Here is a 17,233-nt window from a genome sequence, read left to right on the forward strand (position 1 = left end):
TGCTGATCCCTTAATTGTTACAGATTCTCCGCTTAATCACGTATCTCAACATCTAAAAATCAGAAAAAATCCTCTATTTTGTCCCAACACATTAGGACTTTTTATTATTCACGCAAAGGACAGTGATGTCTTTTGAGTGACAATTTAGTTCGTGCCTGCTTCCCTCCACAGTGTCAGCGGCTGGAGCAACAGGAAATGAGGTAAATTGCACTCTGGGAAAATCATGAAGCAAATAAGGATCTCTGCAAATGGGAGTGAGCATATTTCCATTTGTACATATTTCCTATATGGGTGCTTTAATTGTGTGAAAATAATTCACTGACATGGACATAATGTGGAGTGGAAAAAGGAGGAACACAGAAGGATTTTATAGGCACTCCCCTTGGGATAGTTTTCTTGGAATGAGTCAGGCTTAGTCTCCTAAGCTATATGGGTGATGCATTTTATTGGCTTCCCTGTCATTTTAATAAGATGATTTTGGTCTCAGATGTATCCGACTTTGTTTAATATATTGGTCAGTATGGTAATGAGCTACTGCTGCTAAAAAAAAAAAATGGTATGCCATTAAGTGGGTTCACATTGAAAGATTTGCATTTTCCTCTGGAAAATATTTATAAAGTAAATTTCCTGAAAAGTGCCTAGAACGTTTAATCACAGCTGATTGGCCTGAGAGTGAGCATCTGGCATAGAGTTAGTCAAGCCATTAACAACTAATAATCTGTGAGACAGCAGAATTCAGCAACAGAAAAGATAAAATGAGCCCCTGTGATTGTCTACCTCTTAGAAGTTTGAATAGGGAAAAGAGAGAGAAGGAGGTAATTACTAGGAGTCAAGTCTGTAAGTCTGAATAGAGAGGCCTTAACAGGGTTAGACCATGGTAGGCTGTGGCTAGGAGGGATCTCTAACCATGAGAAAGTGCCAGCTGTATGATAAGATAGTATCATATCAACAGGGCAAAAGTTAGAAATCACAGTTGGATACGGAATATAGCTCAGCACAGGTATTTGCTGTATTATCCTTTCTTTCTTTCCTTTTTCTCTTCCTTTCTTTCTTCTCTCCCTCCTTTCCTCCCTTTCTTCCTTCATCTTTTCCCTCTTTCTTTCCTTCCTTCTTCGCTTCTATTTTTTTCGCAAATATTTCCTAAACACTTACTGTATTTCAGGAGGCAGCCATGATTTTAAACAAGACAGACACAGGAGCTGCCATCATTATGGGGGCTTTAATCAAACAAAGGGAATGGACTAGTCCCAGGTCGTTGCTCTAACCTTGGTCTCCAGACCCATGCAGAAATATAGGTTTAGGCATCTGCTCAGGCAAATGGCAGTGTCTTAGGGTGTTCAACATGGACAGGGACACAGACCAAACCTGAAACAGCAGGGAAAAGAAGTGATAAGTACCAGAACGGCAACCCCCATGAGCCTAACCTCTGCAGGCCCACCCCACCCTCCCTCCTCTCCATGCAACTGCCCAGAAGACACAGACCCTTTCTGACATATTTGCCCTGTATCATGAGAGATCATAACTTGTCCTAGAATATCCTAAAGAGGCCGTGGTCCTGGGATCCTGTAGCAGAACTCAAAAACCCTAGAACAATCTGTATCTGATAAACCTGATGAGTTACTGGAGGTGTTCTCCGTGTATATAAAGAGTGCACAGTTTATAGTAGAGGGTCCCTGTTGCTGCAGGACAAGCCGGCACCCCACTCCAGCACTGACAGCAAAAAGCCTCAGGCCCCTGGAATCGGGGCTTGCCTTCTTTGAGGTATATAAACCATGGATATTTAAGGGTAAAAACCTCTACAAATTGGATTTTTCTTCCTACTGTCAAGATTTCAAGGATTAAAATGATTGTTTGTTTTAAGCATTATAGGTTTCCTACACCAAGAAATCTACGACATCAACTACATCTTGCCAAGAGTGCTGGCTGCACCTGAAACTGCCCATTAGAAAGTAAAAAGGTACTGAATACACCTTAAATCCAGCCTCTGTCTATTTGGATGTCATTAAGGAGGCAACTGAATATTTATCTGGACAATACAATCAATGCAGAGAGTCGGTCTGCCTATTTCAGGCCCTTGTTTTCTATGGTCAGAGTTTTGGGGTTTTAATTTCCCAGTTAACTATCTCCACTCTCCTCTGTAGCAGTTTGGTGTGGACACAGATTTGTTTTCTGGATGGACAGAACACCCCATCACTGGAAATGCTTTACCAACGAGGATAGCGGTTCCAAGGAAGTATTTAGTGAACACTGGCCGTGTGCCAGTCACATGCCAATGTGCAAAATACGTATATAATCTCATTTAATCATCTGGACGCTCCTACGAGATGATTATACGTAGTGCCATGTTCAAGACCACACATGGAAGAAGTGGTAGAAGCGGATTTTGAGCCCAGGAAGGAAACCGAGAAACATACAAAGCAGGCAACCTTGTGGAAGTTTGGCAACCACTAGCCAAGGAAGGCCCAAGGCCATTGGAAGCTGGAATAGACGAGGAAAGATACTCCTGTAGAAACACTGGAGGGAGGATGGCCCTATCTATACCCTAATTTAGGACTTCAGGCCTTCAGAAATGTGAGAGAATACATTCTTATTATTTTAAGCCACCCGAGTTATGGTACCATGTTATGGCAGCCCCAAGAAACTGATACACTCCCCATAAAAAAGACAACCGATAAACATGCATAGATGAATACATAAATGCATGACTTTAGGACTGAGAGGTAATTAATTCTCTACATCAAACCAGTGACTTTTAGAAATTGACTGGACAGCTAAATCTTACCAGGTGGGTAAACTGAGATATAAAGAGGGGAAAACATCTCCCTGAGGTCCCAAGGTGAGTTAAGAACCCATTATTTCTGGACTCCCACTCTTTCCCACCTACCACCAAGTTTTGCTGGCACTCTGTTATCAGAGTCTAAAGCAACTTCATGGTAATTACTCCTGAGCTGTGCAAGAGCTTCATAACGGAGGCAGAAGAGAAGTAGGCTAGGCATTGCAATAGATGAGCTAAAAGCTAAAAAGGTACAATTAAGAATCCCTTAACTGTAGTGTCAGTTGCAAAAACTCTTCCACAAGCTTGAAGCCTGAGGAGTGGGAGGCTGGTACGTCAACCCTTTTCTCTTCTTTGCTTATCTCAGCCAATGTGATATTTTGTTCTTGTAGGGGAACATGTTTGCCCTGAATCTCTCCACCTCTCTGCCTTAGCCCACGCTGTACCCTCTGTTTGGATTGCCTAGCCTTGATGTCTACGTGTCAAAATCCTACTCTCTTTAAGACTTAACTCAAACACCGGCTCTCCTCTGACCTTTTGAGCTCTGAGCTCTCTAGCATTTAGGGATGTCAGCAACTTCTGGGTATTAGCTTGCTGGTCCATCTTTACCTTGTACTAGCCAAGGAACCATGATTAAGTCTCACTCAATTTCTCTGAGCCCTGCTTTGTGCTAATTCATTCAATCATACAACCTTGAGCACTTTGTGAGCAACTAGTATGTTCCAGGTAGTGTTCTTAGGGCTGGAAAATGAGACAAAAATACAGACAGACTAGGATCCTACTCTCATAAAAATTATATTTGAGATTGGGAGGGGGCAGATAACAAAAGGCATACTATCACGTAGTGCTCTAAGTGCTATGAAGAAATAAAAACAAGTTGTCTAGGAGGATGTGAGCAATGAAACTGGATGTTCAAAGGGGGATTTGTGGAGGAAATAATACTTTAACTGGAACCTGATGAGGAAGAGCCTATCTGTGGCAGATGTGGAGGAAAAGCACTCCCTACAGAGAGAGGAACAATGACTTAAGTATGGAATCTGCCTTGGCACATTCAAGGAACAGAAAGGCCCACATAACTGGATCAAAGTATAATGGGATAAAGGTCACTGGAGGCAAATAAGAAGAAGTAGACAGAGCAGATGCTGAAGGACCTCATAAACTATGGAAAGGATTTTGTATTTTATTCTGTAAGTAATGGGAAGCCATGAGAAAATTCGGAACAGGGTACTGTCATAATCTGATTTACTTTTGAAAAATGACTCTGGGTACTAAGTGCAAAATGAGTAGGAAATTAGCAGTGGAAACAAGGAGACCATTTAGAGGCCATTAGTAGTCTTAGTAGTCTTAGTAAGAAATGACAACTCTTGAGGTCAAGGACTATGTAGTGGAGCTAGAGAACGGTGGCCAGATTTGGGATACACTGTCAAGGTAGAACTGACACGATGGACTGGAGGTTGGTGGTAAAGGATGGAACAGAGTCATTTAAAGATTACTCCTAGGTTTCTGACTTGGGCAAGCTGAGGTGCCATTTACTGAGTGGACACAAATTCCACACCTCTTTGTTGTCATGATCCCAGCAGAGCCAACCCCTGGATTTGTGAAATCTCTATTTGTGAGGAACTAGAATGTAGCGATTAAGAATTTGAACACTGGGGGTGCCTGGATGGCTCAGTCAGTTAAGCGTCCAACTCTCGATTTCATGATCTCATGGTCACGATCTCATGGTTCGGGAGTTCAAGCCCTGCATCAGGCTCCACTCTGATGGTGTGGAGCCTGCTTGTGATTCTCTCTCATTCTTCCTTCAGTGCCCTCTCTCAAAATAAATAAAAATATGATAAAAGAAAAGAAAAGAAAAGAAAAAAGAAAATTACTTGAATTCTGGAGGCAAATCTAAGTTGAATCCTAGCTCTGCCACTTCCCAGCTGTGTGTGCTCTTGGACAAGTGTATCAACCTCTCTGGGTCAGTTTTTTCAACTAAAAAATGAGCGGTAGAGAATGGCTGTCATTTTGAGGATTTAATAAGATAATGTGTGTAAAGTACTTAGTACAATTCCTGGGACATTAGGCATTCAAAAATGCTGGTAGTTATAGTCCTTACTGCCCTCATTTCTTTTTTGGTGTACTTTCCTGGAAGAAGTATCCCAGGTCTTAAGATTTCCAGTGTTCCTATGCTTCTCTCTGATTCTCCTACTGTCTGTTCTATACAGTGCTTCACACCTAAGCTCCTCTCTCATAACATCATTACCCCTTACCACAGCTCGCTTGTCTCATGCCTAGTTCAGCCATAGTATTGGCCTTCATTACCAGTTTCATTTGCACAGCTTTAGAACAGGCTGTTTATATTAGGGAAAATTCACTGAGCTTGGAGTCAAACATCTCATTCACTAACACACAAGCTAGAACTTCAGTTTTTGACAGGGTAAAATGATTTTTTAAACAAATCCTTCCGAATTTATAAAGCTGAACTATCAAGAATTTAGGAGAAATTTTGTTGGGATAAGGCAACAACTATTATTTGCCACTCTTGCCACTCTAAGAAATGGACTGGCAGCACAAGTTTAAATTCCAGTGAGACCAAAATGGACCCGTGAACTAGAGCTTAATGCAAGGCTTTGTGTATTGTAGGCAGTAAATAAATCTCTAATCAATTGGTTTAAAGTAAATGTTTGTGCGCTGCACAACTGGACTATGAAGAGTAGGCAATAAAGTCTTGTTTGAGTATCTTCAAGACTTCATTTGTACTAAGTAGTAGGGCAAAGTTTATCCGCTTGCTCTATAATTTTAATTTTCACCAAGCCTCAAGTCAATATTATTTAATATCACAGACCCAGATTTTTTCCAGCATATTCACCATGATGAATTACTTATCTGCATAATTTATAATGATTTTTACTGTCATGAAAGAACAAATGGTAATTAAGTGAGGTTCTAGCATTTATTAAGCCTTTGAGATTCGGTCAGTGTGAGTGACAGTTAAATCTTGTCTTGGTAGCTGCAATTCTGCTTACTGAATTCCAGCTCAGTTTCCACAATGATTTGGTGATTGCACCACAGCTAAAACAATTCAGCACATTTCTTGGAAGTCCAATGCGGCTTGGAACAAACGTGGAAATCTCTGAGTTTCCATTTGAATGGTGACTTCAAAACATAAATGACTTTCTTCGGATAAACACCAAGAATAGAGAATGATGGGCAAATTTCTTACCTAATTAGGAAATACTTTTTACTGCTATAAAGTCTCTGGATTTAAAATTAGACTAGATGTCAACCTATGGAATTGGTTGAGTCATGTAGAAGTCTAATACAATAGAATTTGGATCTTGGCTTCTATATTTAGCCTCACTCAAATTCATTCTTTTTTATTTTTACATGCATACAACCCAACTTAGCAACTGGTAATTACTGCATAAGGTAAGAGATATCCAGAGTTTTTCTTAGATTGCAAGTAGAGCCTTGTCTATAGAATTATATTTCTCAGTTAATGAATTCTAATGAGGTTAAAACTTGACTTTGACACTGTGTTTGACAGATTCACATAGAAAAAGCCTGAGTCTGTATGGCCATTCACTGCCCCCTTAACCTCGATCCAACCACCTCAAAATCCATGCCCTTTGCCATGGCAGTTCAAGTCCTTTTTAGAGGGATTGAAGTACCGTAACAATTTAAGAATGGTTTCTTTCGCTATAATTACTAGCGGGAGAAAACTCAATGCACATGCTTGGTTATACTAATGGGTCTTCGGTTTTGTCTTTATATAAAAAGTGTCATGTATTTTAGGTGAGTCTGAGATGCTCTTACATTCTACTTGTTACAGCAGAGGTGGTAAATATATTCAGGCATGAGCATGCACAATAACACCTCTCTGAAAGACCCAAGCATATCCTGCTACATTAACAGCATAATTGAGAATTATTTAGGGTGCTTTATGAAATGCCTCATTTCCTCTACTCCTTATTTATACTTCACAGTAAGGTAACATTTAAAGGCAACGAAATGATTATGAACATCAGATAAAGGAAATGTGCAGGCCGCAATCATATTGTCAGCATATATGGTCTTTATGAAAACTCTAAGTAGGAATACACATGATATTTATTTGTATTCCAATCCCAACATACCTTTAAAATAAATCAACCTTGACCACCTAGGCAAACTGCATTAAAAATGCATAAAGACATTTTTTCAACAGGGCCAGCTGTTGTCCTTTTGATTCTAATTATTTTCTCAGGACAGGCAATGGTCATTTCCTACCATGAAGAGAGGTTCACATGTCTGTAATGGAATCTTCAGTTTGGTGGCATCATCCAGAGCAAAATGGAAATAAGCCTAAAATAAAGGGAGGTGGGTAGAAATTCCACAAGACCATCTCAGTTTCAGGTTGCCAAGACAACAGACAAGCCTGCCTGAGAGATCAAATGTTCGTTCTTGAGTCAAATGAATATGCTATTTGCTCTTCAAACAGATTTTACATTACATACCCGTTGAAAAGTTTGGGACTAGCATTGCTGGACACCTAACACCTGGAAACAAAAGCTATCTTACTGAATGAGTAATAGCAATTAAACCGTCCATCCTGGGGTGTGGAGTTTACCAGGATAAATAGCAAGAAAGGGGTATAAGGAGGAAAGACACGAAAAATTATGTGGTGAAAATGGACAAAATCAATAACATATTAAATCATTATATAATTCCTTCAAATGGAAATCTATTCTCTTTTTATTCTTGACTGGGAAGCCTTATAGACCACAATTTCTAAGCTTTACCTTACAGTACATTTCAACTAAAAATGCTAAGCTCTCATTGACAAAGACATTTTATGTTTCCATTAACATCCTGTTCTCCTACAAATGTGTACATCCTTAAACTTCTCAGGCTTTAAAAACTCTGCCAGCCAACTCAACTAGTCGGGAGGAAAATCCATTTCCAACAAGCTCCTTTTTGCTCAACTCTCAACTCCTGGTGCCTTCTTGCTGCCTCTACCACTTGCAGCGGCTCATTTCAGTGGCCTCCCAATAAATCCCAGAGCTTTCAGACAGACCAGCCAGGTCTCCAGGACTGCTGCCCTGGAGGTCAGAATTACCTGTCTCTAAATATTGGCCCTGCCACATTTCAGCTTAAGGACTCTGAATAAATTACTTTTAATCTCTAAGCTTTAATTTCTTCATTAGTAAAAAAGAAATGATAGCAATGGCTATTCTCTCTGCTCAGCACACTCTTGACCCAGCCTCTCCCTCTTCTAGTTAACTTAGATCATTTGTCTCTTCCTCTATAGCAGCACTATGAACAATAGCCAAATTATGGAAAGAGCCCAAATGTCTATCGACTGATGCTTGGCTAAAGAAGATCTGGTTTATATACACAATGGAATACTACTTGACAATGAGAAACAATGAAATCTTGCCATTTGCAACAATGTGGGTGGTATTATGCTAAGCACAATAGGTCACTCAGAGAAAGACAGATATCATATGATTTTACACATATGTTACAATTTGAGAAACTCAACAGATGAACATAGGGGAAGGGAAGGAAAAATAAGATAAAAACAGAGACAGACTCTTAAACACAGAGAACTGAGGCCTGCTGGAGTTGGGGGATGGGTTAAATGGGTGATGGACATTAAGGAGGGCACTTTTTGGGATGAGCACTGGGTGTCATATGTAAGAGTTGAATCACTGGGTTCTACTCTTGAAGCCAGGACTACACTGTATGTTAACTAATTTGAATACAAATTTAAAAAATAAAATTAAAAAAGCTCCCCTAGCTTTCCTAATGAGGTCAACTCCCTTGTTACTATGGGTAAAGCCTATCTAACACTTCAAACACTAAGAATACTTGCCTATTGAATTTAAGCTGCTTTAAAAAATACTTTAATTATTTTTACGGATTCTCTGCCCCACTCAAATTAGCACATTATAGTGGAAAATACACAATCATAATGGTAATAATAATAATACCAAACACTGGTTGAGCCTTTACTATGGATTAGGCAGTTCTAAGTGTATTATGTATATTAGTTTATTTTATATAACTCTTTCATATTGCTCTATTATTGTCCACATTTATAGATCAGGAAACCAAACTTCAGAAAAGTTAAAAACTTGTCCATGCTTACATGGTAAGTAAATGGTGGAAGCAAGAATTAATTCCAGGTGATCTGGAAATGGCTACAATGTATGGTGGTGAAGTTTCAGGGTAGACATCAGCAGACCTGGGGGCAAGCCCCAGGTTCATCACTTGCAAGTTGAACTTGTGAGTTCAATCATTAAGTGCATCTCTCTGCACCACAGCTTCCTTATGTCTAAAATGAACATAATTGTTCCCTACAAGATACAACAAGAAGTAAATTGGAATAGTCTGGAGAACTTGATTAGCTCTCACGGGTGTGGATTATTATTATTAATCTCCAGTAATGTTTGTAGAAGTGTTTTATAAACTCTAGAAGAACTAGTTGAATATAGAGCTGCTGCTGCTGATCACACTAATTCCCAAAGGGACTTGATCACTGTGAGAAACTGAGAAACGAATCCAGGCTTGTTTCTTGGTGCTTGGGCTTGTGAATGCTTTGTCTTCTTTGTTAATGACACAACAATAGGGAGATGGCTTCCCTGCTCAATTCAATAACAAGGATTTTGAAAACTAAGTTTCCTGAGATAATTTCACTTATGCTATGACCTCTGCCTACTAAAAAGAAAATTGTTGAAGACTTCCTTATTTTATGCCAAAAGTGCATGATGAACAAGGTCTTTCTATAGGAAAGTGTTTTATTAATCCCTACAGCCAGACTGATCTTTTCATAATCCAAACCTGAGAGAACTATCCCCTCAATCATTATCTTTCAATATGTTCATTGCTCTGGAAATAAAATCTGAAAACTTTTTTTTTCTTAAATAGTTTATTGTCAAGTTGGTTTCCATATAACACTCATTCCTCATCCCAACAAGTGCCCTCCTCCATGCCCATCACCCCCCTTCTCTTCTCCCCCACCCCCATCAGCCCTCAGTTTGTTCTCAGCATTAAATCTGAAATCTTAACTGCAAGCCCAGCATGGCGGTCTTCCTGTCTCCTTCTTCAGCCATAGCACACTCCTCATTTTCTGCTCTCACCATGCTGGTATTTTAAATCCCCACAGCACTCCCGCGTTGGTGATACAGTGGTGAGCATAGCTACCTTCCTACAGCATTCTTGCACACGCTGTTCTCTCTGCTCAGTACATTCTTGCCCCATCCTCTCCTTATCCTAGTTAACTTAGATCTTGTGTCTCTCCCTTCCTCAGAAAAGCTTCCCTGGCCTTCCTGATGTCAACTCCCTGTTACAAGTCTTTGTTGGACCCTATAGCTCTGTTCCACCATTCTCAATTTAACTGTATATTTATCAATACAATTATCTAATTTAGGACTCTCTCCTTTAGTAGAAGGAATGTTCCAAGAAACCTATCAAGGGATAAAGCCCTTTGTGCTCAAAAAATGTGTGTCTGTTGCACAAATGAATGGGAATATTCTGCCATCTTTACTGATTTCTCCATTCTCATTTGAAAAACAAATCACTGGAGCCAAGCTCTCCTGCTTTTCATCCCCTTGAATATATGACTTACTTCCTGGAAATGGTAGAATTTGGAAAGGTAAAGAAAAACACAGAAAGGCTTCTGAGATTTTCCAAATAGAATAATACAGAAAAAGCAAAATAGCGGTATTTTTCTCCCTTTGTATAGAAACAGTAGAGAAGAAACAAAGTAAAATGACTAAAGCGAAGGTAAGGATATTAAGTGATAGTGACTTCCAAGAAGTTGTCAATCAAAACTTCTTTTTAAGAAGAAACTGGAATGATGGGAGCAATAAACATAACGGGATTGTGAGTTTTGATGAGAAAATGTAAGAGAAGGAACTAACCCTTCATTTTCTTTCATGGTTTTAACTTGCTTTAACATTCTGCCATAGTTGGTGTGTTTTAGGCAAATGTCTTTCGGGAGTTTGCTGATGTTTCCTATGCATTAATGATAGCATCATCATGAGGCTGTGTACACACTAGCGTGGAGTGAGGAGTGTAGAGTCAGATCTATGTGGATTCTGCCTGGCTCTGCCACCCTCTACTTATGTGACTCCAGGTAAGTTACTTCTCTCTCTGGAACTCACTTGCTTTGTCCATTAAATGGGAATAAAAGTACCCATTTGTGTAGTAATTCGGAGGAGTCAGTGAGATGAAGTAACGAAGTCTTGGCACATAGAAGGCACTTAATAAGTATTAGTTGTCAGTATTATTATTGGCACTTCACGGTTTTCTTTCAATATTCTAACCTAGAGACCTTGATTTGCATGTAATTTTATGTATGTCACATGCTAGGTCACAGTTTGGAAACCCAAGTATAGACTCATGTTTTTTTGTTTTTAATAAGTTTATTCATTTTGAGAGAGAGAGGATGAGCACATGCAAGGAGGGGAGGGGCAGATAGAGAGGAAGAGAGAGAATTTCTGACAGCACAGAGCCCAGTCTCACCAACCACGAGAAAATGACTAAAGTCGAAACGAAGAGTTGGACGCTTAACCGACAGAGTCACTCAGGTACCCCTGATTCATGGTCTTCTTAATAACAATACTGTAAACTCACTCCTTCAGAGCAAGATCCATGGTTTATGCCTCTAGAGAATAAACCAGTTAAATTTCCTTACTCTGAATCTGGGAGTCTCTCTTTCTCTCCTTCTTCTGAATGATTAAGAGGGTCTTCTCCCTCTGGCTTACTGAATATTGAAAGAAGGATTTTAGAGGAGAACCTTAGGTTTATTCAAAGTAGTATAGGCGATTCACTTGAAGACTCATGTGTATGTATGCATGGGATTACTTAGGGATAGAAGGTATTGTTATTACCCTGTCAGCTAAGATTAAGGAAATGCTTTGGTCAGGATAACCAAAGGATGGGATTGGAAAACACCTAAAAAATCATTCCATCTACTATCCCCAAACCTGTCTCATTATTAGAACCACCTGGAAACCTTTAGCTCTCTAGGCTGACCCAAACGCACTAAATGTGATTTCAACAAAGTTGAAGTAGACAATCTGATGGTCTATACCTCTCCCTGGAGGACTGTGGTGATTGGTCTGGATTGAGAATTACTAACTTGGAACAGAGCTGGCAAATGGGTATGATCCCATTGCTCACAGGGGGCACTGGGGTCCATACTAGAGTGCTGGAATAAGAAGCAGTGTTTCCCTATTTCTGGGTCTGATGAGAAAGTGTGCTGTGATCAGTTAACAATGTTTCATATGCACTTGGGTTAGGACGTTGGTGGCTCCAGTGCCTTGTACTTAATAGCACTCATCTGATTCCATACTCTCATTTTCATGATGTGGAAAGAGAATCAGAGAAAGGAACTGAGCTACATTACCAGTTTGCTTTAGCTGTTTACAGACCCTTCCAAACATCAATGGCTTAAAAAAAACCCAATCATGTATTTGCTCATAATTTTGTGAGTTAACCGGATAGGTTTTTGGTCTGGCATAATTGAGGCTGGATCATCTAAATAATCTCATCCACATTTCTTGCAGCTGGAAGACTCATTAATCTGGTGGGACATCATTCAGAGTCTGGCTATGGTCTTAAATACTGAATCATCCAGCTGGCTAGTCAGAACTTGCTCACATACGGCAGGACAGATCTCAGCAGCAAGACAGAGCAAGGCCCAACATGCAAACACTTTTAAAGGCACTGCTTGCATTGTATTTGCTGGTCTCTTATTGACTGAAGCATGTCACTTAGCCAAGCATGGCTTTAGGGGGTTGAGAATTAGAGGACCTCTCCTGATGGGATGGGATACAAAGTCACACTGCAAAGGAGTTTGCACACAGACATGAGAATACTTTCGATCATTTGGCAATCTGCAACACTTGCCTCAACTCAAATGTTTGATTTGTAGAAGAGCTAGGACTAGAACTCAAGGTGACTAATTCCTAGTTCAAAGTTTTGGCCTAAGTTGAAACTGAGAGAAGTATTGGGCATATATAGCCTCAGGTACATATTTGGACCTCAAAAGTAGCACAGGCTTGGCAGAACTAAGGTTAGAGATGGCCAGTTAGACTGTAGGGTGTAGGGCTTCTTATCACACAGATAGCATGAAGGAAAATCTCCAATAGGTTATAACAGACTTAGGTATATTTGAACCATGGTCATATCCAAGGACACCCAGCTTCATGAGAGGGGTGTGGCAAATGGAGATTCCTACACAGTGGCTGCTTGGGATCCATAGAGTGATAACATCATGATTCTAGGTGGTCCCCAAACCTGCCATCAGGATAGGGTCAAACTGGAAGGAAAGGGGGCCACTATTGAGAGCTATGTATGTCGCTGACTTCTATGGTAAGTTCCTCCAAATTTTCCAATGCTTAATTCTAAGGAAGGCAAGTCATTTGGACCAAAATGTGAACAGCGTATCCTGGAGTAGTATTGTGCAATATGGTGGCCCTGGTTTCCTATTCCAATCAGGGAACTGTAGTGCAATCAGAAAAACAAAGTATTTTCCTATTTAGGTAAACCAAGTGAACTCTCTCACAATACCTGAAGCCATTTGGATACAACAGGATACGCACAGGTTTGGAAGGTAATAAAAATGCTAAGAGCTAACATTTATCATCGCCTATGCAGTAGACATCATCCCAAGCCCTTGGTGATTATATATACAATCACAAAAATTGACAGAATGTAGGTATTTTCTAAAAACTTATTCTCTAGATGAGAAGAATAAGGCTCAAAGAAGTGATGTGATTTATTTGCCTAAGGTAACATACTAACTAGTTAGCAAAGGCCAAGTCAATGGCCACTTGGCACAGGCTACAGAAAACTAACATAGGTATCTGCTAATGTGCCTCTTTAACCAAGGTTTGTTTGAAACCAAATCCTGAGCTCTTCTACAGCATCTTTCCTCACCTCAAATACACTTTAATGTAACTTTCTTTGCCTGAACTGGACCATCACTGAGACCATCGATGATCCCCTCTTTAAGGTATGGTCAACCATTTTTCCTTCAGAGTCTGGACAGATGACTAGCTTGAAAATGTATTATTTTGGCTTCCATTTAGGAAAATAAAGTAGCAGAATATTTTATTAAAGTCGTGAGTCTAAAAAGAGAAACTAAAAAACAAAAACCCTCTAAATATCATTTTTGCCCAGTTACTTGAAAATCAGGCAATTATCACATGATTACTCAGGCTGGTAATGAAATTAAGATAAAGTTTCATCAAAATAGCATATGCAATTTTACAGCCGCAACAGAATTGGTGTAAATATGAGCAGATGTGTCTGAATTTCTCAGATTTATAAATACAGAAACATTGTTCCCATTTGGGGTAAGAATCATTCTTTGCTCTGGATATGAGAACAGTACAGCTCAGGGCCTGGATGCTGGCAGAGATGGTGGGGAGTCATAGCCAAGAGGCCTCCTTGTTCCCTGCAACTTCCAATGGCAGATGTTCTTACCTGGGAGAATGTCTGGATTTCTGGCAGCAACTATATACACTGGGGAGCTGAGATAAAATGGTGAACTATGCATCAAACCAGAGGGATTTTCCAGATAATACACTGGTTTTTCTCTTCCAGGAAATGAAGCAAAGTCATGCTAACAATGTTTTGAGTTTAAAATACAAGCAAGCTTGGGGATCCAAGTGTATTACACATCAAAGGTAGCTTTGTAAACGTGAAATGACTTACCCAGAAGCATGTTTGCCTTTCCTCCCCCTGAAACTTGCCTTCTTACAAAAGAGTTAGCACCTGAGTCATTAGTAAGCAGCTTCTGTTACTCCTTAACAGGGTTTAAGGAGCAAGGAAGGCAAAAAAGAGAGAGCTCCCAGCTTCTGAAATAAAGACCCCTAACGGGAGGCATCAGGAAGAATCTGGTTCTGCTTAGAAAGCCCAAAGAAGCAGGGGTCAAGAACACAGGCTTGGGGTGTTTCACTTCACTTCTCCATGCCTTCTTTTCTCTCTAAGAGAAGAAAAGACAGTATCTCTAAGATGGTATTTTGTGAGTCTGGCAGCCAATGTGCATTGGGGAAACATAGGCCCCTATTATGCAGGTGACCTGGGGGAACGAAGTGTACAAGGTGGAAGTCCTCGCCACACACTTCTTTCCTGCTGTGGGTGTTCCATTCTCCCGGTCTGGAGCCTCCTTCATTTCCCTCTTGAACAAGACGTTGGCAGAAGACCAGAGCAGCTGAGTCATCTTCAAGGAGGAGTTGTTATCACCACAGCCACTAAGCACTTCTCCAGTGGAAAAATACCCGGTGCTCCCAAGCAGCAGTCCTGAGCACAGGGGTGGGAGCGTGGGGGCTTGAGTGACTGATGCAGCTTCCTTCTTGTCCCCAAGTCCCAAGTAAGCGAGTTCCTTTCCCTCTATACCTGAAGTCAACAGGGGCTCCAAGTCAGTGGCCGCTTGGACACAGGCTAAAGAAAACCAACACAGGCACCAATTAAGTTGCCTCTCTAAGAACCATTCTTCAACAGCCAGGCTTCCCATCCAGGCCTTTCCTCACCTCTGCTAGGAAGTGCGGTCGCGGGAGGATACACTTTGGTGAAAGTATAAGCTCAGATGGGCCATCAAGAAGTCCTAGTTCCTCCACGTCTCCTTCATAAATTTTGGAAGCCCCAGCGCTGCAGCCCTGGTTTTCAAATGGAAATGTCTTATGTGACCCTCTCCCCTCAGTCTTGACTCCTACACAACTGTCGCCAGAAAACCTCCACTTGATTGGCTAACTGGCATTTCAAAGTTAACACATTCCTCCAGAAACTCCTTAACTCCCAATCCCCGCCTCATGCAAATCTCTCCTCTCTCTCATAAATGCGGCTTCCCCTTAGTAGCTCCAGACAGAGACTTTGGAGTCATCCTCAATTCTTTATTTCTCTATCTCAGTATGTCCTGCTGGTTTTACCTTTAAAGTATTTCCAGAATCACAGAACTTCTGTTAACCTTAAGAATAAAACTGCCAGTTACTTTATCAGCAAAAAATGACCTTACTAGGGAATAACAAACAGAATTGTAATCCAGGACAAGCCAGCGGCAGCAAAACCACAGTCAAGTAAATTCCAGGAACAATTGAGAAAACATCCCGTTCTGCAGAGGGAAGGAGGAAGTTGTGTAGCGCTTATAAACAAAAACTCCTCTGGACAAACTGGGAGTTGGAAGTGTAGTGGCTTCTCATTGGCTGAGTTGTGGCTGTCTTTCATTGGCTGGGCTGTTGCCAGGGGAGAAGGAAAGCCTTTCTTTCTTGGCTGGGGGTGGTAAAGTAGTAGTTAAAGTAGCAACCTGAGCAAGGTTTATCTCTTCTTGTTTGATTTGCAATTAACAGGAAGTGGTAGGGCCTGAGAGCTCCCCCTGTCCGCCTCCCCACTTTATTTTAGTGAGGCTTCCTTTTATTAATTTTCACACTTCTCACTAGTGATCTAAGCCAACATTATCTCTCATTTGGGTTCTGGAGTAGCTCCCTGTCTTATCCTCTCTCTATCTCTCCTTCATTTTCTAATCTATTCTCAACCCAGCAACTAAAGTCCTCCTTTATTTTTTTAAATTTGTTTTATTATTTTTTAAAAACTTTACATCCAAGCTAGTTAACATATAGTGAATTAATGATTTCAGGAATAGAACTCAGTGCTTCATCACTTACATATAACACCCAGTGCTCATCCCAACAAATGTCCTCCTTAAAGCTCCTTGCACATTTAGCCCATTCCCCCACCCAACAGCCCTCCAGCAACCCTCAGTTTGTTCTCTGTATTTAAGAGTCTCTTATGGTTTGTCTTCCCCTCTGTTTTTGTATTATTTTTCTTCCCTTCCCTTATGTTCATCTGTTTTGAGCCTTAAATTCCATATATGAGTGAAGTCATACGATATTTGTCTTTCTCTGACTTATTTTACTTAGCATAATACACTCTAGTTCTATCTAACATTGTTGTGAATGGGAAGATTTCATTGTTTTTCATCACCAAGTAATATTCCATTGTGTGCATTTACACACACACACACACACACACACACATCTTCTTTATCCATTCATCAGTTGATGAACATTTGGGCTTTTTACATACTTTGGCTATTGTCAATAGTGCTACCATAAACACTGGGGTGCATGTGCCCATCTGAAACAGCACCCTATATCCTTTGGATAAGTTCCTAGTAGTGCAATTGCTGGGTTTAAGGTAGTTCTCTTTTTAATTCCTTGAGCAACCTCTCATACTGTTGTTGAGAGTGGCTACACCAGTTTGCATTCCCACCAGCAGTGCAAAAAAAACCCTCTTTCTCTGCATCCTTGTCAACATCTGTTGTTGCCTGAGTAGTTAATTTTAGCCATCCTGACCAGTGTAAGGTGATATGTTATTGTGGCTTTGATTTGTATTTCTCTGATGATGACTGATGTTAAATTAAGTATTTTTTCATGTGTCTATTAGCCGTCTGGATGTCTTCTTTGGAAAAGAGTCTACTCATGT

The 17,233-nt window shown here is 40.4% G+C and overlaps 1 long non-coding RNA gene across 1 annotated transcript in view; it reads right to left on the bottom strand.

The window, feature by feature from the left end:
• Positions 1 to 1,295: 1,295 nt before the first annotated feature.
• The window catches only part of LOC144228437 (uncharacterized), a 209,815-nt gene continuing 193,877 nt past the window's right edge, over positions 1,296 to 17,233 (bottom strand). The window contains exon 3 of the long non-coding RNA XR_013334196.1: positions 1,296 to 1,365. This is a non-coding gene — a long non-coding RNA (uncharacterized LOC144228437). The remainder of the gene's footprint in view (positions 1,366 to 17,233) is intronic.

The sequence above is a fragment of the Crocuta crocuta genome, unplaced genomic scaffold (genome assembly GCF_008692635.1).
Source record: "Crocuta crocuta isolate KB4526 unplaced genomic scaffold, BGI_CrCroc_1.0 scaffold213, whole genome shotgun sequence".
Classification (NCBI taxonomy): Eukaryota; Metazoa; Chordata; class Mammalia; order Carnivora; family Hyaenidae; genus Crocuta; species Crocuta crocuta.